Here is a 23,099-nt window from a genome sequence, read left to right as displayed (position 1 = left end):
GTGAAGTTTCTTTTCATTTGACGATGTAAATTCGAATGTTCCACAAAGCATGTGATAATTAGTGACATCTCCGCTTCAGTTACATAAGTACGGTATATTAATTAGGATTACATTCCGCTACAAGTAAAAGAAGTCCCTCAAAGGGTAGTGAGTTAAATAAAATAGAAAATTATTTCTCACTCTTATAAGAGTTCAGAGATAGGCAGTTCAGGGCACGTCAGTCGTTCCACTCCACAATGCTCTTGGGGGCCCAGACACTTTCGGGCCATTCCAAAGGTGTGACTCTTGTCCTCATAGTCTTTGTTCCAGGCTTTGAGATGGAGGAAGTGATGAAGAAGCAAGAACAAAGGACTGTATCTTAAAGAAGACCAGAAACTATCTCACAAGTCTTCCTTTTCCATCTCATTGATGATGAACTTAGTGACCTAACTTCAGAGGAGGCTGGGAAACACGGCCTTCACACTAAACACTCATGTACTGAATACTCACTGTTATGCCCTGAATTGTGTTCTCCCCGACATAATTCACATATTGAAGCCCTAAGACCCAATGTGATAGCAATTTGGAGGTAAGGCCTTTCGGCAAGTAACTGATGTTGAATGGGGTCATAAGATTGGAGTCGTTATGCAATATAATTGATGCTTTTAAAGGAAGAGAGGGCTGGGCACAGTGGCTCACACTGTAGTCCCACTTAGGAGGCTGAGGTGGGAAAATTGCTTGAGCCCAGGAGTTTGAGGTTACAATGAGCAATGATTGTACAACTGCATTCCAAAGTGAGACCCTGTCTCTTAAAACAACAACAACAACAACAGCAGCAGCAGCAACAACAGAAACAGCAGCAGCAACAGTAACAACAACAAACTAAATTTAAAAAGGAAAGACCAGAAAGGCTTTGTGGGGACAGAGTGAGAATGTATCTACAAGCCAGGAAGGGAGCCTTCAGTAGAAACCAAATTTGCTGACACCTTGATCATGACGTGTGGTCTTGAGAACTGTGAGAAAATAAATGCCTGTTGTGTAAACCATTCAAATGGTGGTATATTTTTTTTTATGGTAGCCCAAGCTACCATAAAATACATGCAGCTAACAATGCTATTAAGTTGGAAAAAGAAAAGCAGATATGACAGGACAATGGGCAGTCATAGCCATTGCTGGCTTTAGGTTGCCATTGGTGATGGACCGCAGAATTACCCAAAAAATATTTTGCTAGATTCTGGAAAAACATTGTGATGATAAATATCTGAAATGTATTTCTCTATAGCTTTTTAATTTTCTCTTTCAGTTGAGTAGAGGTCACTAAGAGAAAACCCTGTGAATCATGAAGAATAGATTCTGATTCATCTTCACTGTTAAAAATCTATAAACATTCACACATGTGAGTGATCTATTAAGTATTTTTATAGCAGGTGTGAAATCTACATTTGTGTGGTAGGTAGCCACTAAGATGGTCCCAGTGACCTCTGGCCTTGTGCACTGGTGTGATTCCTTCTCCTTGTGTGTCCTCTGGGTTTAATGTTGTTGTAAGGACTTGGTGATGTATTATCAATGGATACAGCAACAGTCGTGGGAAGGCACTTCTGAAATGAGGTTATCAATGACAGTGGCTTCTCTCTTGGGTTCTCTCTGTCTCTCTCATTCTCTTTCCGACTTTTAGCTTGCTCTGGGGAAGGCAACTGCCATGTCCCATATCGTGAGAAGGCCCACCTGGGGAGGTCCATGTGCATTGTCTCAGGCGCAGATCTTGGGAGTCTTTGCAGTAGCCAAATGAGTGAGCTCAGAAGCAGATCCTCTCCTAGGCAAGCCTTGAGGTGACTGCAGCCCTGGCCAAAACCATGAATGCAGTCTCATGAGGGTCTCCAAGCTAAGCCACTCCTGGAGTTCTGGTTTACAGAAAACATATGGTAATAAATACTCATGTTTGCAGCCACTAAGTTTTGTGTTAATGTGTTATGCGGCAATAGATATAAAATCTATTTTAAAGTTTGCGTTCAACACAAAAAGTTGTATCAATGAAGCCCAGTGTGGGCTAGGAGGTTTCATTCATTTCATACTTATTGTTAATCATTATTATGTTTGCTTTGATCACATTATTTTGTTATGCAAAAGTACTAAAGAGGTAGGATATGGCTTTTGCTCTCAAGAACCTTATAATTTAAATGCAGAAACTAAACCAAAAATAATAGTATTTGTTTTTATAATCTTAAGAGTTTATGGCTGGGCACAGTGGCTCATGCCTGTAATCTCAACACTTTGGGAGGCCGAGGAGGGCAGATCACGAGGTCAGGAGATCGAGACCATCCTGGCTAACACGGTGAAACCCCGTCTCTACTAAAAATACAAAAAAATTAGCCAGGTGTGGTGGCGGGCACCTGTAGTCCCAGTTACTTGGGAGACTGAGGCAGGAGAATGGCGTGAACCCAGGAGGCGTGAACTTACAGTAAGCCAAGATCGCGCCACTGCACTCCAGCCTGGGCGACAGAGTGAGACTCCGTCTCAAAAAAAAAAAAAAAAAAAAAAAAAAAAAAAAAAAAAAAGAGTTTACATTGGATTATGATAAATCACCCATCATTTCTTAAAGAAACTTGAAGTTGCCTCTTTTGCAAGTGACAGAAGGCCTAGGGATAGGCAGCTTAGGCCTGGTGGCTCAGTGATGCCACTGGGAACCCAAGTGATCCTTAGCTCCCCACTCTTCTATCCATAGCCCACAGATTTCTTTCTCTCAGTTGTTAGTACCTTGTCTAACTCTGCACATTTGTCTGAGATCCAGACAGGAAGGAGGGGAAAAGGTGGGCCAAAGGCACATGGTAGCCGCAATGGGCTTTCTGTCACGCTTGTCAGATACAGACTTACAGAGGTGAAATAATACCTGGTACAAATGCCAATAGAATACTCAGAGATGTAGGGGATTTAAGAGTTATATTAAAAATGGTACTTATTGTAAAATATCGTGTGTTTGCTTCAAGATAAGCTCTAGTTTTTGTCATTAATGATGCTACAAAGGCAAACAAATACATTGTGTCTATTCAAACATAGTTTTTCTTTTCAGTTGAGTAAGTTCGAATGACAGTATTATTGTAAGAGAGAAGAGGCTCAAAATTAACTATAAGAGATGTTAATAAATGTATGATCTACAGAAACACTAAAAAATTCTGGTCTGAAAAACCTTCTACCTTTGAAAAATGTATGCAAATTCACCCAAACTGGAAGTCAGTTTGTACAATTTTTGGTGGAAAAGAAGGGATGTAGAGTAAGGCTGACAATTTTATTTTAACATATTTCTCTTCTCCTGACTTGCTGCATGTCTCAGAAGAAAAAAAAAAGGAAAGATGCTTGAGGGAAAGTGGTCAATTCTGATGCAAAAAAGCATAACTTATGAAAGGGTCATTCTGGAAGTCTGCCCATCACTTGAGTTTCCTTACATGCAGTTTACCCATTTCCACAATGGAAAAGTGATGTTTATTTATGTTAGCTCATTTGGATTTATTTCCTTTTGGTAGTGACTATTTTCTTTTAAAAATTATCATCAAAATGTTTAATTTGGGGGTATGTAGAGTGTTTAGGTTGTTTTACATATTCACTTCAGCTGATATTCTAATTGACCTTTTCAAGAGTCATAAACTTACATTCTTCTTCTGTATTTCCAAATGATAGTATCAGGTGGAGGGAGGACAGAAGAGAAACAACTATTTGATCCTCTCCGAGATAAGCGAAACAGTTGGGTCTCTGTCTCCCTAATGTCATGTGTATTCTAAACCCAATGGAGGGAAAACTTTGAATGCATCCTCTAGCTAATGTTGGACATTTCCCACTGTGGAATAAGTAGACATTTTACAAACCTGAATTGGAATAGATTCAGCGGCCAATTTTATAAAAATCACTGTACTGAGATCACATCTATGTGGTATTGAAAACATTGAAATCAAGTGGATTTTCTCAATAAAAAAATTTGAAATTGATCTTTTTTTTTTTTTTTTTTTTTTTTTTTTTTGTATTTTTAGTAGAGATGGGGTTTCACCATGGTAGCCAGGATGGTCTCGATCTCCTGACCTCGTGATCCGCCCGCCTCGGCCTCCCAAAGTGCTGAGATTACAGGCATGAGCCACCGCGCCCGGCCCTGAAATTGATCATATGATATCTTGTAGACAACCTGGTTACTGAATACAATTTTCCTTTCCATCTTAAAATAAATTGCCAGCCAATTATCTTGGTATCTTTGGACTCAGCATCAATCTGAGTATCGTAGCCAATTTTATTTCAATGTCTTCAGTAACATCCACATTTCAGCACAAAGAAGGCTTTGGAGCCATTCCTAGTGAGCCTCGTGCATTTATAAAACCAGGGTGTAGTCCCGGACCATGATGGGAGAATTGAGAATGGTGTAAGTATGAATACACCATCCAAATCATCAGGACACATTTCTTCACTTCCATGAGCTTTGATCCCTTGTTTAGTAAAATCATGGCGGTTTGTTATGAGTCAGCAAGACACAGGTGAGTGTGACTTACGATACTGATGACAGCAACAGTAAAGATGGGTGACATTTACCGAACGCTTATCATGTGCCAAGCACAGACCTACACCAAATCAGGACTCTCCATCTCTTCCCCTCATTGTTTTTTTGGAGAAGGGCACCTGCAGGAGGAAAGGCAGATTGGAGAACTGTCAAGACATGGCCAGGGACACTGAGGCACAGGCATCTTCCCCTCCTGGCAGCTAAATGTCCAGATATTTCCTCCTCACCCTACGCCCGTTTTATGTTTTTAATAAGAAAGGTTGGGCCAAATTCCTTTCACATACAAACAAGCTGGGATATATACACAAATCTTTTTTGTTTTCTTTTTTTTGAGACGAGGTCTTACTCTTGTTGCCCAGGCTGGAGTGAATGGTACGATCTCGGCTCACTGCAACTTCCACCTCCCGGGTTCAAGTAATTCTCCTGCCTCAGCCTCCCAAGCAGCTGGGATTACAGGCACCCACCACCACGCCTGGCTAATTTTTGTATTTTTAGTAGAGTCAAGGTTTCACCATGTTGGCCAGGCTGGTCTCGAACTCCTGACCTCAGGCGATCCACCAGCGTTGGCCTCCCGAAGTGCTGGGATTACAGGCTTGAGCCACCGCACCCAGCCACACACATCTTATTTAATGCCTATAAAAACTCATGAGACCAGTATAATTACAATTCCCATTGTAAAGATGAGAAAACTGAGGTTTAGAGAAGCTTACTAAGTTGCTTAAAATTACCTAGCTTCTGGCTGGACAGAGATTCAGAAAGACTTTGGCTTCCCAAAGCCCAAGCTTAGCCATTCCTCCTCATTTCCCCTTGTTGATGATCATTTCTGAGAGGCTGCACCACAATGGAGGGAGTGGGGTCTCATGATCCCCATGAAACCTGCCACACACAGTGTGGGTCAGGGCTGGCAAGTGATGGCGTTGAGGCCAAGGTTGGTTTTGAGGGCCGTGAACTTAGTATAGTTCCAGGTTAATTAGAAATTAGAGCAGTTTTCTCTGCAGGAATTTTCTTTGGGGTTTGAAAAGAAATGAAGCAAGGGTCCAAGTCCTGGGATCCATGTGGAGAAGAGGTCCAGAAAGAAGAGGTGGTGGCAACTTTGAAGTTGGCACCTTTCAGCTGTTGGTACATTTTATGCCTTTTTCATCCCTTGTCTTCTCCAGGAGCCAAGATTTGTCAAAGCTCCCAACCACTCTTCTTCCTTCCCCTGTCTCTTCTGACACCATCAGTCCACACAATTATCCACCATTAATAACACCTAATTTCTGTCCCTCTCAAGGGCCATGGAGGTTCCTAACCCTGCACAGCTCATGAGAGCTTGAGTTTAGTTCTATCTCAGCATAACTGTGAGACTAGCCAAGTCCTGACACGTCTGCAGAACTTAACCTCTAAAAAGACAGCAAATTAGATCATTGGTTAGACTGTTTTTTTGACCTAAAATTCTACAGTTCTTCCAATGTAAAAAAAATAATAAAATAAAATAAAAGTAAATTACATTAAGTGGAGACTTGACACGTCATTTCTGGAAGGTTGCTGACCTCTAGTGTTGGCACAGACCTAGAAGGAAAATTCAAACCTCTGTGTTACTTCTATCAAAGTTTCCTGTATCCTTTCTTTCCTTTTTTCTTATGGAGGAGAAGAAAATATAAAGTACTTGAAATTGAAGTTCTATTAACTAAAGCTTCATTTACAGAATAAATATTTCTGCTGACATTTGACTGATTATATCAATTTTGAAGTTCAAATTTTAATAAGGTATTACCAAGCCCAAGAATAAACAAGCTAATCAGGCACAGTTTTCTAGTCCCTTCTTTGTATTAAATGATAAGTGAACTTAAAGCTATGCTTTGTCTTATTAATATCTGCTAAATATGGATGAATTACTGAATATATATTTATTCTTAAACTCATTTGGAGGCAAATATTTACAAGGCTTTTCTCTTATAATCTGATTTTAATATCTCAACTGAAACTGATTTATAACACGTGGCTTCAAATGTGGTATTAGTTAAAGGGGCCAAGAATTAATGAGCTGATTCTATCAAGGGTTTCTTGAAACTGATTTTGAAAGGGGGAAAATATTTCTATATTTTTAATCAAATTTTAATTGTAGGAATTTTCATGGCAAATATCAGTCTCACATAAACAAATCTTTAATAACTTTGCATGTGCATATATTTAGTTTTATCATATTGTTAACTGAGTTAGAAACTCACTTGAATATTCTGTGCCATCAAGCGAACATCACTTCTAGCTTACAGGTGGATTTCTTCATTTCTTCTGGAATTAGTTACTAAGGAAGTTGGTAAAATATGTTTCCTGGAAATCTTTAAAACTTTCTGTGTATGAGACACAAGGTGGGGTGTGTTGGTGAAGGCTGACTGTCCATTTCTGCTATCAGCTAAAGAACATCATTCCACCCATTTTGTACTTGCATAGGCAGCCTCCTGTTAGAGTCACTGGAGAGTACACAAACATCTTCCTGTAACTGGGTTACAGTTATACTGTAGAAACGGCTAAACAGTTTAACTGTAAAGTAGCAAGATATGTGATAATTAGTAAGCTTTATTCACTCAAAGTGCTCACTCTGTGACAGCGAACAAATCCCAGGCACACTTAGAATAAGTAGCCGCCTCCCAGAACTTTGTATGAATTGCTTGTGAAGTGCGTCTCATGTAACATAAAAGTAAACAAATGTAAACATATACTTAAAAAAAGATATAAGGATTATTTAAAGACCAGCACACCAATTTTGGAAGAGAAGTATTTTTGGTACCAGGCTCATTTTCTGATAAAACCCACTCCTTCACTATATTAGTCTGGGTTCTCCAGAGAGACAAAATCCATAAGATAGGATGTATTCCCTCTTTCTCAGGGGACTTCAGTGCTTTTTCTTATTCAGCTGATTGGATGAGGCTCAGCCATATTATGGAGGGTGAACTGTTTTACTCAGAGTCTACTGATTTGAATGTTAACCTAAATAAAGACCACACACACACAAACCAACTTCAGAGCCACATCTAGACTGGCGTTTTACCAAATAGCTGGGCACCATACCTTAACCAGGTTGCCACTTAAAATTATCCATCACATGCTCTTACACAATTATACATGGGCTTGGTTTAATATGTTATGTAAAAATATTTTGTCTTTCTCATGCAATTATTTACTTGGTCCAATTTGAGAAAAGTTTAAATGTTTAAATCAAGTTTGTCCAACCCACGACATGGGGCCGCATGTGGCCCAGGACAGCTTTGAATGCGGCCCAACACAAATTCATAAACTTCCTTAAAACACTATGAGTTGTTTTTACATTTTTTTGTTCATCAGCTATTGTTAGTGTATTTTATGTGTGGTTCCAAACAATTCTTCTTCTTCCAGTGCGGCCCAGGGAAGCCAAGAGATTGGACACCCTTGGTTTAAGTGATTTTGTTACGTGAAGAAAACCTTCTGCGGTGTTCTTTGTGACTCTGGTCTCATCACGACTTCCTTCCCTTTGTCACAGCTTCATTGTGGTCTGTGAGTCCTCTCAGCCTTGTCTGGTTCCTTCCCTCCTCATTCCCCTCCTAGGCTTTTTTTCCTAAGAAATCTCTTGCATGTCTTGTACCATCTTGGTGTCTGCTTTCAGAGAACTGAGACGATGCAGTGTTGGAGGTTCATGTTTTGTAGCCGGGGGAGGAACCCGGGGTGGATCAGAGTGGTCATGTGATAGGGCCCTACAGAATTCTGGTTTCTAGGCATTCCTAGGGACCAACTCAGACGCCCAAATGTTTAGACTTCCTAATCTGATAAACTAGCACTATGATTGACGGAACTTCTTGAAGTCATGGGTTTATGTATTTTTTTAAACGCTTAAAATTTTTTTTGAGCGGAGTTAATTAAGCTGTAAGCATCTTTTATACATTTAAATACAAATAGTTAATGAATAACTACTATGTGTAAAGTATGGTGCAGTTTTAGGAAAGATGAGTAAGTTGTGGTCTCTGCCTTTATTTAGATGAGAACATAGGAAAAACAAACCAGAATGGAGTGGCTGATATAAGAAAATGAAACATGAAACTAGGTGGTCTGAAAGAAAAAGTGGGACTAATCACAGGCTGCTTCCAAAAGAAGAAAGTAAAGAAGGACATGTCATTTGAACTGGATCTCTTAGGATGAGATATGGCAGGAGAGGGCAGTGAGACCAGAGTCTGGTGGAGAGAAAAGAGTGCATGCCCCGCAGAGCAGGAAGTTCCAAAGACTGATCAGAGAGGAGGATGTTTTAAATGAAGTGAGGAAGAGGGAGTAATGCTGGAGAGGGAGACTGCAGTCAGTGGTTGAGTGACCTGCTGCCAGGGGAAGAAGTTGGGAATTGATTCTAAGAGAAGAATTTCAAGCAAAAATATGCCTGCATATTTTACATATTGATTACCAATTGAGCAAAAATACGCCTGCATATTTTACATATTGATTACCAATCTATAACTTCTAACTGTGTTTCAGGTGTCAATCCCATTCACCCTGTGAATGACAGGGACCTTGTAGCATGTTTACTCACACCCCGTCAAATACCCTGTATAGAGCATGATACTAATGACATGGCAAGTTTTAGCTCGTGTGACTTGATTTATATCCAATTGAACTTCATTATCTGTGAAATAAACAATAGGACAGGGAAAGAATAGCTACATTTCATATTTGGAGTAATACAAATATAGCTGATTAAAAAATTCCTTTGAAAGATAACTTTAAAAAAAGTAGGGAAAGGAATAGGAAGATAGATAGTAAATAGAAAAAAAAATCACCCATGGCAAATTGACCTCTAAAATAAATATTTGAAAAATTCCTGAAAACAAACATTTGGCAAAATGTGCCCAAGAAGAATGTTCTATCTTTAAAATAAGTGTAAGTTTAAGAAACATCCACTTTGGTCCAAATGATTGTGTTTCATGATGCATTAGCAATCCCTAGTGGGCTCGTACGTGTGCCGGCCAGGGTAGACATTGTCGGACTGAAGTGAAAACTGAGAAGAGCAAATACAATGTAATTAATGACAGTCTGTTTTATAAAAATAATAATTCCATAATGACAAAATGTTATACAATGGCAAACACAAGGCATATTAATTCTATGCAAGTTTTATTAATGTTCTTGAAGAAATTATTTATTAGTTTAATTTTTTTTAATTTTGAAAATATTCCAACTCACAGAAAAGTTGAAAGGATAATACAATGAACATCTTTATGTCCCCCAGCTAGATTCAGATTCACCAACTCTTAGCCTGTGGTCATATCTATTCCTTTCTCACACTCTATCTCCTCTTTTGTCAAACTGTTCATAAGTAGTTCACAGATACCATGACAAATCACCCCACTGTTACCAGAATTAGCCTGTATAACCACTTCACCATGGCTACACTCAGGAAAGTCACTGATGTAAAAATGAGATCTAACACACAATCCACACTCAGATTTCTCAGTTGTTCTCAAATATCTTTTTTGAAACCACTTATCGAGGTCCAATTGACATACAAAAAATGCCTGCATATTTAATATAAACAACTTGGTGAGTTTGGAGACAAGCAGACATCTGTGAAACGATTACTACTAACTGTACCAAAACATATCTATCCCTTCCACAAGATCCTTCGTGGCCTTTTAATTTATTATTATTGATAGGATTTGGTGATAAGAACACAACATCAGATCTACATTCCTAGTAAACTTTTTTTTTTTCTGTAAGTACTATGCTGTAAAGTAGATCTCTAGGACCTATTCATCTTGAATTACTAAAACTTTGTACCCTTTGACCAAAACCACCCCATCCCCTTCTCCCCACTAAGCCCTGGCAACCACCCTCCTACTGTCTGCTACTATGAATTGGACTACTTTAAATTCCTCACCTAAGCGGGATCCTGTGGTATTTGTCCTTTTGTAAGTGACTTGTTTTGCTTAGCATAGTGTCCTCCAGGTTCATCTGTGTTGCTGCAAGTGGCAGGATTTCCTCCTTTTTTAAGTCTGATCAAGTGCCTTTATAACTTTTTTATTTGAGTTGCTTTTTGATTCAGGAGCTAATTGAGACTCATTCATTACATTTGACTGCTGAATTTTTGTGCTCTTTCCCAATCTCAAACATACCCCTAAACCCACTCCGTGCTCTTCAAGATATGGAAGGCTTTGATATGTCCTGCAGGATGTGCCACATTCTGAATGTGACACATTCCTCCTTATTAGATGCAGGACAAACTTTTCTGAGGAAAGCACTACTGCTGTTCTTTTGGGAGGTGTTCTCGTCTCCCCATTGGGAGGCACGTGATGCCAGGTTGACTCCTGATTGGCAGGATGCTCACCCAGTTTGACTTCTTTCTTGTCCAGAGGGTGATTGACAGATCTCTCCATTGTAAAGATGCATTACCTCCTTTCTAATTAGTAGCTAATCTGAGGAGTGGTATTAATGTACATGCTAATTCATAGTTCTTAAAGTTCTGAGTCAGTTTTGGGGAGTTGGGTGTTGGTGGAAGTTCTTGTTGTAAAAGTTCAACATGACTTTACTGATTACAAAAGTGTGCTTTTCCACATGCAGGGAAAAATACTCAAGTTAGGGCTGGAAGGGACCCAAGTGATAATCTGGTTCAATTTCATTTTTTTATTTACAGAAAAGGAACTTAAGTCATCTCAGTGAAATAGTAAGAACCATACTCCAGATCCCTTGATTCCAGTCCAATTTTCGTTCTATCGTTTTTGAGGTGCATTTACTTAGTCCTTCAAGAACCAGAGCAAAATCCTAGACAATCAAAAGACGGCACAAGGACACCGTGGACAAGGATAGATTATGCTATTCTTGGGGATGTGTATTTGAGATAATAACAGCAGAAGGTGACGGTTCTATAATAAATAAATAAGATATCATGTGAGCCACAGATTTGGGTCACATATGTAATTTAAAATTTTCAAGTAACCATTTTCAAAAATGAAAAGAAAGAGCTGGAACTAACTGCAATAATATACATTATTTAACCCGTATCCCAAATATGATCATTTCAACATGTAATCGATATTTTAAAAATTATATATGAGGCTGGGAGTGGTGACTCCTGCCTGTAATCTCAGCTCTTTGGGAGGCTGAGATGGGCAGATTATTTGAGGTCAGGGGTTTGAGACCAGCCTGGCCAACATAGCAAAACCCCATCTCTACTAAAAATACAAAAAAAGTAGCCTGGTGTGGTGGTGTGTGCCTGTAATCCCAGCTGCTTGGGAGGCTGAGGCATGAGACTCACTTGAACCCAGGACACAGAGACTACAGTGAGCTGAGATTATGCCACTGGACTCCAGCCTGTGCGACCCAGCAAGACACTCTCTCTCTCTCTCTCTCTCCCTCTCTCTCTCTCTATATATATATATATGTATATATATATGTGTGTGTGTATATATATATAATATTTTATATTCCTTTTTATGAATCAGTATGTACCCTCTACTTTTTAGCACATCTCAATTCAGAGTAGCCACCTTTCAAGGGAGCAAAATAACCTCATTCGACCAGTGACAATCTTGTTGAATGATGCTGCTCTAGAAGAATGAGGAAATGTCAAATAGAGGTACCTACTAAAGGGGCAAGGAAAGCAATTACCTGACACCCACAATACGACCTAATAGATATTGGGAGTTAGTGGTAATATTTGGAATGATAATTTTATTTTCTCTACCTAGGTCTTCAGGACTTTGGGTTCCCTGAAGGTATTCAAATATTAACTAATAACTTTCAATATTTCAAAAGTCTATTTAATAATGTTATACATTAATTTAAAAAATACACTGTCAGGCTAACGTCAATGGCAGTCATATCATAAGTCATTACATAAGTCAAACTAACACTTAGGATTTAAGATAGGGTATATGGACCGTGTGGTCACCTAGGGTGAGAAGGGGTTGAATGTGCTACGATCACTACTTTGAATTTCTTATAATTTTGTCTTTGAATTTATGTTTTGTAAATAAAATCAAGTGGTACTCAAGTGTGTGCTGGTGACTGCCTCTTGCTGCCTCCAGCCTCCTGCTCCCCAGAACGAGTTCTAGGCTGCTGACTTCTCACTTCACCCACAGGTCTGGAAACGGCAAGGGGAGGGGCCAGAGCAGGTGCATGCACCTCACAGAGAGTTGTCCACACTTACCTGGCAATTACCACTGTGCCAGCAATACCATATTAAGTAACAATTTAAAAATACCATGATAGCTCAAAAGAAAGGTAGAAGAAAAAAAAAGCTTTTTTATTACTGCTGTTTCAAACAAGGCTTCCCATTGTCATTTTGCACTAGGACCTAGAAAGTAGACAGCTGACCTTGTGCTCAGTGTTGGAGAAGCTGCTTTCATTCTGATTCCCGTTGCTATTAACTGTTTTGTAGCAATTTCAATTGCTGCCCTTTTAAAACACAAAAATCAGGGAAATAATTATTTCCTCATAAAGGCAGTTTGGTAGACCAACTTTTCGAAAGAATGTGAGACATGGATAATCATTAAATTGGAATTTTACGTAGAAAATATTGGAAATACCTGATCTGGACACAGAATGTGTTCGAAAACAACAAAGTCAGGCAACTCAACAAAAAGCCAACTCATTGCATGGCTGTTAGGGGAAGAAGACTAACTTTTGAGGGTTTGTTTTACATGAAATAACCAGTTAACTTACTGAATTTTTCACTATTGTGGACTTTTGGTGGGATTTTGTAAATATAGTGTAATTAAATAAAAAGTTTCATTTAATAATATTTGGCACTTTGCATGTGCAGGGATTTAGTAGGCAAAGCTATGGGCCAGATTGTAAAATTGTGATCAGTAAGAAGAAAAATAAAACCAGAATAATGAGATGCTATTAATAAATATGCACTAGTGACTCAAGAGGGCTAGAGCCACATTTCAAAGTCTTTGGAAGAAAAGTGACAAGACTCTGATGCCAACAATTTCAGGAATACCGACCAGGGTGGTGTTGTGGACGTTGTGCAGTGTCTCAGCAGTCCTAGCAGTGTGCTAGCACAGCTGGAGCAAGCGTAGCTCTGTTCCTGCCTCTGTGTGGGCTCACCTTAGGAGGGGGGTTTCTTTCTTGCTATCCCTGAGGTTTCTTTTCACTTTTAAGTTTCTATAATCCACAAGGAGTTTAAACAGAAATGTACCGAGAATTTAGATCATTTTCCCAGTACATAAGGACCTGTCTCTCTCCTGATAACATTAACCCTGCTTGAGACTTAGAGAAAGAGGCGTCGCACTTAGAAAGTCTGCTATGGGTGTAATGTCTACCCAGTGTTTCATGAAAGGATATCCTGGGCTGGTTAGCTTTTTGTTTTTCTTTCTTTCTTCCTTCTTCCTTCTTTCTTCTTTCCTATTTTCTCCTTCTTCCTTCTCCTTCCTTCCTTCCTTCCTTTCTTCCTTCTTTTCTTTTCATTTCTTCTCCTTTTCTTTTCTTTTCCTTCTTCTACCTTTCTTCCTCCCTCCCTCCTTCCCTTCCCTTTCCCTCCCTCCCTCCCGCTCTCCCTTCCTCTCTCCCTCCCTCCCTCCCTCAATCCCTCCCTCCCTCCCTTCCTTCTTTCTTTTTTTTTGATGGAGTTTCACTCTGTCACTCAGGCTGCAGTGCAGTACAGTGGCATGATCTCGGCTCACTGCAACCTCCGCCTCCCGGTTTCAAGCGATTCTCCTGCCTCAGCCTCTTGAGTGACTGGGATTACAGGCACTCACCACTACGCCTGGCTAATTTTTGTATTTTTAGTAGAGACAGTGTTTCACCATGTTGATCAGGCTGGTCTCAAACTTCTGCCGACAGTGATCTGCCCGCCTTGGCCTCCCAAAGTGCTGGGATTACAGGTGTGAGCCACCGTGCCTGGCCTTACCACCCTATTTCCATCTTGGATTTTTCCTTACTTCTCCTCCAGCTTTTTTTTTTTTTTTTTTTTTTTTAATGGTGACCAACTAAATGCCTATCAATTTGTCAAAACTGTTTTAGACTTATGATTAATATCACCATTCAGGGCATTAATTCCAAGCTCTCAGAAACCTAAGACCCTGGATTGCCAGTTGCTTCCTTAGCCTTCATGCCTGCTTTGCTTGAAGCAGTGTATATTATTTTGTTCTTTGGTGGCATCTATTTTCACATCATAATCCGTATTACATACACTCCTTGGGAATGAATATGAGTAGTTAAATTAAACTGCTCATGAAAACAGGGAAATGATTATTTCCTAATAAAGGCAGAAGAATGCCAGTAACCTCTGGAGATAGCTTGCAGACACTTTTCTATCAGTCATAACCTTCATCTTCCCTGGTTTCTAGCCGTCGTCTTAAACACCTGTATCTATTTGAAATTCTTCAAAAAGCAAATTTAGAAATTAAAGACCACTTCTTATTTAGGCCATTGAAAAAGATCAGGTGACAACTGGCTGATCTTGGGGACTTGACTGAGACCTTTCTAGTCGTGGGCAGAGAATGCCCGGCTGTCAGGTATTAGCAAGTTCCATCACCACACGTAGAGTGTGGCGGATCACGTCTTCCAGGATTTCTGATAGACACAATCCATTCTTAATGCCTTGTGTCAGGCATCCCTGCTGCCCTCTAACCATTCTTAATAATAAGACAAAAGTGATATTTTAGGGTAACAGTTAATAAATAATGTGACTTATCCAATCACACCTTTCACTAAAATATTATTATCTTTTGGCAGATTCATTACTGTAGAGACATCAGGATCTGATGAAACATTCTCTAATTCTACCACTACTACATTTTCCAGAGTTGTCTTTCTTTTAATTTAATTCTCCCACTCTGAAAGCATACTGTCCATTGCAATTACTGAATGAGCATTTAATCTCCCATAACTAAGGCCTTTTCATCTTTTCTTATGGAAAGACGATTAAAAGGTCCTAATATTGCTGTGATATGGATACATTTCATCCCACCCAAGTGAATCAAAATTTCCTTTGTTCTTATTACTACAAGGTAAGACAAACCAAGTGTGTAGGCACTTCACTGCAATAGTTAAGCTACCTTATCACAAGGTGTGATAAATGTTTCAAAACATAGTCTATTGATTGAATAGAAAGGTTTTCAGGTCTTCCTTGGGCAGAGGTGAGCCTAAAGGTAGAGAATCGCAAGATAAGCTTTTATAGTTGTTATGGTAGCTTGGTTTACAGTCTATTATGTTTGTCCCAAAGCAATAAATCTTTCCACTTTTCAAACGCTGTGTGGCTAACAGAGATATCGAATCACTTTGGAACCAAAAGGGTTGATTTTGTTATATTATAGCATCTCTACATTGATCATTACATTATTTTTAAATTAAAATCTTAATACTACACTAGAATAAAATAAAAGTTGGTAAAGTTTTAAACTTTTTCAATATCAATACACTTTCCTATTTTTACCTTCACGTAACTGTTCTATTTCCCTGGAGCACAGATTATCACATTAAAATCATTGCGTATCCTGAGTGTTTATAATGTGCATACACCTTAGTCTATTGTCAACTCTAGTAAAAACACATAAATATAATCTGCAATGTGATGTTTATCTAAGAAGATAATTTCTCCATGTCTCTTTTGCCTGGCCTCCAACCACGGGCCTTGGTGGATGTATTTTAGTTGTACTGGTCACTGGTTTATTAGGAAGGACCTCACACTGCATTATGCATTTTCATAACACCCTGGTCTTGATTGAGAAGTGTCATATCCTTTCTCTTCAACCTCTGTTTCTCAGCCACATCCATTCATAACCTAATTCTCCCCTTCAGAATTGTGGTGATATAAACCAGGGTCATAGATGAGCGATTTTGCAGCTGGAAAACAAGGCAATTCCACTTTGTATTTTATTATGTATTTATTCCTCGAGGATCATTTCCTATTTATTGAAATTTGGAAAAACAACAATTCCTTCCAGACTGATAATGATCTGGTAATCAATGTGAAATATATTTGTAAAACAAATGCAGATTTACAGGTTTCTCCTGTGAAAACATTCAGATGGTTGAAACAGCCATTTTAATAGTTATGCTGTATTTGAACTTTTTAAAAGATACCCTTTCAGGAGATAACATGTTTCCTGTGATTCTGCCACATGTGCTACTTGTTATAATTTATGATGAAGACTCTTTTATACTTATATGAAAGGTTTATTAAGTAAATGTTTGTGTTAATAGTGTAAACTGACGTAAGAAACTGTTCATGAATATTTCACTAATTTTTAACAATGATGACAGAATCAGAAATTCACAGAAAGAATATCTAAGAACTTTGAGCCATACATAAATTCATAAGAATATAGATTTACTTTGCTTGCATATTGTTTTTTTTTTTTTTTTTTTTTTTTTTTTTTTTTTTTTTTTTTTTTAGCCAGGAGCTGCTGTGATTATTTGGGCTGAGGTGTTGATAGCCCAAGGTGTAGTTCTTGATTACATAGGTAATATACATTAAGCTGAATAGAAAGCTGATAGTAGTGTAGGCTGAATGCAGTTAATTAGCTGCTTATTCAAATACCCTGTTCATTATTTCTTCCTCTAAGAATGAGACTGTTGTGTGTATGTGTGTGTCTGTGTGTAGGGCAAAAGTAGGAATGTAATGACATTGGTACCATTTTTTTGAGGAGACCTTGGGAAGAGAAGAGAAAAAAATCTTTATTTAAAAAGATGTAAAGACTTCAACATTCCAAGGGGACCACAGAGATTGAATTTATTTATTCTATAACATTTCTATGTTGATTATTTTCTAGTTAAAAATTTTCTAGTTAGTTCTACACTAGTGTAAAAAGGAAAAGCATCACAATTTCAACCTGTCATTACAAAGCTCTGGTGGTTTAGAGGAGTTTGCTTATGTGAAAATGGGGTACTGTTGGTTACCTGAGGTTTGTAATTTGGTCTTTGAGATGTGGTTTCTTGTTTCATGAAATTAAGAAAACTACAGAAAATGACAAGGTAATGAATATCTGATACAGTGCTTTTTTTAAAGTGAATATGACTGTAGGGAGGGAAATACAAATCTCATTTTGTTTGCTGAGTCGATCCTCACAAAAACATATTTCAGTTGCAAAATTTTGCAATAAGTAAGAGAAAGAAATTCAGCAAAGGTTTAAAAGTTTTCTGACTTCCAGTGTATAAAATGAGAATGGTAATGACATATCTGCTTCATGAAATTACTGTAAAGATTTAAAAAGATGACATACATAAAGTTCTTAGCAGAGTGTTTGACATATACCAATAATTTGAAACATACAGCTTTTTAAGAAAAACAGGGTAAAAAATAAAAATTTTAAGAAAAACAACATTTGGTCACATGTCATCTCCTTCAAACTGGGCTGTTGGTTTTCCCCATAGAGATACGTAGCTATTAAAAAAAACAAAAACAAAGAAACCAAAAAAACAAAACCCAGCCCCAAAACATTTTTGGAATAAATGACCTGTTAAAAGTACAGCAAACCCATGCCCTGACCTTGAAACAGAGTTTATGAATTCTGAAAGGGTGAGCAAAAACATAATAATTAACTATATACCTGCCCATCCAAATAGTTGTAGCGGAAGTCCTGGTCCATCTGTTTTTATAACAACTTTGCAGGTTTCAACAGGATTTGCTGCATTTAGCAAGTCATCCAACAGCCTTCAGGGAGAGGGTGATCGTGTGTAAGGCCGAAGTCAGCCGCAGACAGTATTTCTCCTTCTTACGCTCTGGAATTTGGAGTCATTTTAGGGAAAGGAAGTTCAATTGAGCTAAACGGTTTGCTTCCCTCTGAATTAGAGGTCATAAAGGCCGATGGTGTAAGAACACTTCCTCCAACCCACATTTTTGGCTCAGGGCTCTGTTGGAATCATTTTGTGATTAAAGCCATGCCAATACCAAAGCACATAAAGACTGGACCCAACACTATTTTTGTTTGGCTGAATTGCTGTGTATTTCTGTGAACGTCTAAGATGTAGAAATAATGAAATACTGTAATTTTGCTTGTGCGGACGTTGTGAAATGAGGAAACAATGAAAAGAAATTTCCCCAAACTCCACCCTGTTTAAAAAGCAACTCTCATTATTCCCTTTGTGTTTACCACATCACAATGCACCTTAAACTCCTCAGGGAACTACAGAGCCAGACTTTCCCGCCAGCTGCCCCATCACAGCTTGTTGAATTTTATTGGACTAATTTAAGACAATGTTTCATAAATCTACATTGGGAAACCCACTGCAAGAAGTAAGAGAATGAGTCTATGGATATAGGGCTATTGGGAATGGATTTGATTTTGAGAACAAGTTTTCTTCCATTGTCTTGTTCAAAAGAAGACACTGAAGATTTTCCTGATCATGACTTCAGAAGACTTACTGATGCTGCTTTGAGACAGGGTCCTCACATTTTTTCTTTTTAATTTATAAACAAAATATGTGTCTTTTCTATGTATCCAGTCTTTTGTCTTTAATATTAAGTGACTTAGGAACAGAATCTAACAGTCTTCAGTCAGAATAGGGATATACTAATTTTCAACTATATAGTTGATAAATCTGTATTTTTACTGAAGAATTATTTCTCTGATGAGATACAAATAAGTGGTAGAAAACTGATTTTGGAATAAAGGATATTAACATATAAAACATAAAGGGTCATTTTGACTTCAGAAGACTCTCTCTCTCTCTCTCTTCTCTCTCTCTCTCACACACACACACATACACAGACACACAAGATAATGATATTTTCCTAGCAAGTTTAGTTAACATTGGACAATGATAATTAATTTGTAGTTTAGAATAACCTCTCTTATTTACATAGCTTTTAAATATCAGAAACCTGAATTAGAAAACACTAAATGCTGAGATAAAAATACAAAATCCTTTCTGAATAGAGGACAAGAATTTTTAATTTTATTTAGTGCCCTGACTTGACTAATTTGTCTTCACATTTTTATAATATTAAAACTGCATGCGTGGGGCTTTGTGGCTAAAAATTTCTCAGTGTGGCGGAAGTAGATCGTTGGAGTTGCCCCCATTTGCCGAGTTGAGTCTGGGGTCCAGTTGGCCACCCCGGCTGTCCTGAGGGAGGGCGTTTGGTGTTTTGGCTCTGAACCCTCCTCCCAGGTGCACCTGTTCTGGCGGGTCCTGTTGTCCTCACCAGCAGCCCCACCTTCGACTGGGTGATTGCTAGGAACCAGAAAGAATTTGAGTGACTGGGCTCCTCTGTTGTCCCTCCCTGACTTTCCCTGACTTCTCTAGTCTCTTGCTCCCTTAGAAAAGGAGAGAAGCCAAAACGCAATTAAAGTGGCTTTTTCTGAGTCATTGGCCCATAAGGGGTCTTTATAGGGAGGTTGAAATTCAATCCACTTTTAAGAAAAAGAGTTTTCTTCTCTATACACACACGATCTGGCCAGCTGTAGGTGTTCCTGGGGAGAACAAGCACTCAAAATACTCAGAAAATCATCTATAAAGGATTGAACAATAACTGCCAGGATTCAGGAGATTTCCTGGGGATTAATGAGTAGCTGGGAGGAATTGGTGGCCTTCAACTGTACTCTGGGCAGTTAACCTCAGCCAGTCAGTCCTTCCTAAGAAACGCCTGCACTGAGGCGGTGATTGCTATTATAGGATATAAACCTAGAAGAACACTTTTAGTGTGATTTTATTTCAATGTGCCCTTTGCTTCTGAAAGACTGCAGCATCGTGTGGAGCATTTGGTGGCTAATAACACAGCACTCGTTACCCTGCGATGCACTTCTCATCACATTAACCAAGCTGATTGGAATAATGTTGAAGAGAAAAATTAATATTTTATTGTTGTAAAAAGTCTTGTAGAAAACCTTTTAAAATACTAAATACACAGCCAAGATTGTATTGAGATTAGAACAAACCAGGAATGATTTTTATCACAAGTACAATTATAACATTTATCTCAAGAGTGAGGATTTTTTTCTCATGGTGATAAGATCACTTCAAAAACCTAAAAAAAAAAATTATTTGGTCCCTTTCTGGCTAATCCTTATACTGGCCAAATAGTTTAATAGTTAAAAGCTTTATAACCCAACTTTACTTGTGTTTTAATTAGATGAGGAAAATCCAGGAAAAAAGTCATCTTTAATTTAACATGCAAACACTTCTCTACTTCTTATTGTGATTCTCATTCACTTCATCTTTAGAGCAGTGATCCCAGCAGATTAAAAACCGGCTTTGTCACTTATGTTATTTGCGTCTTAAATGAAGCAAGTTTGAGGTGAATGGTTGACACCAATGCCAATCGAATGCTCCAGAGCAGGGGTCCACAATCCCTGGGCCACAGATCGGTATTGATTGGTGGCCTATTAGGAACTGGGCCACACAGTGGGAGGTGAATGGCTGGTGAGCCAGTGAAGCTTCATTTGTATTTACAGCCACTCCCCATTGCTCACATTACCCCCTGAGTTCTGCCTCCTGTCAGATCAGTGGTGGCATCAGAGTCTCACGGAGGCATAAACCCTGTTATGAACTGTGCATGTGAAGGATCTAGGTTGTGGGCTCCTTATGAGAATCTAACACCTGATGCTCTGTCACTGTCTCCTGCCACCTGCAGATGGGACCATCTAGTTGGAGGAAAACGAGCTCAGGACTCCCTTTGATTCTACATTATCGTGAGTTGTATCATTATTTCATTATATATTACAATGTAATTATAATAGAAATAGATAGTGCACAATAAATGTTATGTTCTTGAATCCTCCCCAAATCATCTCCCACTCTTTTGTCTGTGGAAACATATTGTCTTCCACAAAACCAGTCCCTGGTGCCAAAAAGGTTGGGAACTGCTGTTCCAGAGGACCCAGGCTGCTCGTGCTTGAACGTCTCCATGTCAGAGCTTACCTTTCAGGATGACTAGTGAGCCACCCTACCCACACAGCAGGTCCTGAAGCATCAGCAGAAACACTGTCTTTACTCCTCCCCTATTGCTTTGCTTTGAAAGTCTCCGAAGTCAGTATTCAGGCTGATAAATAAGTAGATCAGAGGCATATTCTTTAGTTCTGTTTCCTAATGAACATAATTTGGAAACAACTGGTTCTGGAAAACCTAAGAATGAAAAACAAAGCATACAGAGTCAGCACAGAGATGTATATTTCCATATCTCCCTTCCCCTCCTGGTGAGCCTTAGCTACCAGGAACCATCTGGTAGGATGGAGGAGACAGGCTGGAAGGGCAGGAACTGGGTTGCAGCTTGTAGGGGCTGGTTAGGCTAATCTCTGAGGTCAGAGCGGATGAAAGTGGGTAGTCCTACAAACATGGGTCTGCAAGTGGACATAGAGCTGGCATCCTGCACCTTGCTTGGATATTCTCTGGGTCTGTTCTGTGGATGGCCTCAGTGTCTGAATGGGGTAGGAATTGAATGTCAAGGACAAGACAGTGCATTCCTCTGCCTCTCAGGAAGGCGGCTCCTCCAGCCTCACAGCAAAAAGAGATGCAATGGAGCTTTCCTTGAGAAAAGGTACTGTCTCGTTTTCTAATTCCATTACGTGAAATGCATGTGTTAAATGGCAATGGAACAGAGCTAGCAACAGACATAAATTTTGAAATGCATAAAGTTGAACCTAGAACTCCAAACTCATTTATTCAGTAGACAAATATGTAAATAGGAAGACATTCAGAAAACAAATCATGCTACTAAAAAATTTGGAATGGCTTGAATTAAGATCAGTAGGAATCCAGGCTCAAGTTTTAAACAGGTCATGCTACACACTCTTGTGCACTGTGTAAGTCCACACTAGTTCAGTGATGGTTCCTGGTAGCTGAGGCTCACCGGAAGTGACAATTCTAGGAACAGGAAGAAAGGGGAGGTAAGTTGTCATGGTTAAGCACATGGCCCTGGAAGCCAATTCTTTCTCACACCCATCAGCCACCTGCTGGGATATGAGCCAGCAGGTCACTAACCTCTTTGAGTTGTGATCCCCTGGATGCCTCTAGTCCTCAGTGCCTCTTCTTCAGTGTAGCTGTAGAAATACAGTCAGGCATTGCATCAGGACAGATTGGTCAAGGAACCGCACATTCAATGGTGGTCATGTGAAATTATCTTGGAGCTGAAAATTTCCTATTGCCTAGTGACTTCATAGCCATTGGGATGTCACAGTATAATGCATTGCTCACATGATTGTGGTGATGCTGGTGTAGGTACCTACTGCACTGCCCTTATATAGAAGTATAGCACATGCAATTATGTACTGTACTGAACACTTGATAGTGATGGGAAACAACTAGGTTACTGGTTTATTTATTAGATTATACTTTTAATTGTTATTTTGGAGTCTTAATAACTTATTAAAGAGATTAAAAAGAAAAAGTTAACTGTAAAACAGCCTTCAGGAGGATTCCAGAAGGAGACACGCTATCATGGAGACAACAGCTCCATGCGTGATATTGCCCCAGTGAAACAAGATGTGGAGGTGGAAGACAGTGATATTGACAATCCCGAGATCCTGACCCTGTGTAGGCCTAGGCACATTGTATGTGGATCTTAATTTTTAATTAAAAAAGTGTAAAAGGTAAAAAACAAATGGAAACTAGTTTATAGAATAATGATATTCTATATCATTATTTATAGAATAATGATATTCTGTATCTACAACGTGTTTGCATTTTAAGCTAAATGTTATTACAA

At 38.9% G+C, this 23,099-nt stretch overlaps 1 long non-coding RNA gene across 4 annotated transcripts; it reads right to left on the bottom strand.

The window, feature by feature from the left end:
• Nucleotides 1-1,740: 1,740 nt before the first annotated feature.
• LOC105490138 (uncharacterized) lies at nucleotides 1,741-22,511 on the bottom strand. Of its 4 annotated transcripts, none has more exons than XR_011612087.1 (7): nucleotides 22,376-22,511; nucleotides 21,317-21,520; nucleotides 18,007-18,178; nucleotides 12,824-12,904; nucleotides 6,003-6,064; nucleotides 4,506-4,632; nucleotides 1,741-1,880 (listed from the first exon to the last, which is right to left on the bottom strand). It is a non-coding gene; the product is annotated as an uncharacterized lncRNA (long non-coding RNA). The 4 variants fall into 4 exon arrangements; XR_011612090.1 differs by having other exon boundaries at nucleotides 1,760-1,880; nucleotides 4,546-4,632; XR_011612088.1 differs by lacking the exon at nucleotides 12,824-12,904.
• Between the last annotated feature and the right edge of the window lie 588 nt (nucleotides 22,512-23,099).

The sequence above is a fragment of the Macaca nemestrina genome, chromosome 13 (genome assembly GCF_043159975.1).
Source record: "Macaca nemestrina isolate mMacNem1 chromosome 13, mMacNem.hap1, whole genome shotgun sequence".
Lineage (NCBI taxonomy): Eukaryota > Metazoa > Chordata > Mammalia > Primates > Cercopithecidae > Macaca > Macaca nemestrina.
This window is presented reverse-complemented; position numbering and strand designations above follow the sequence as displayed.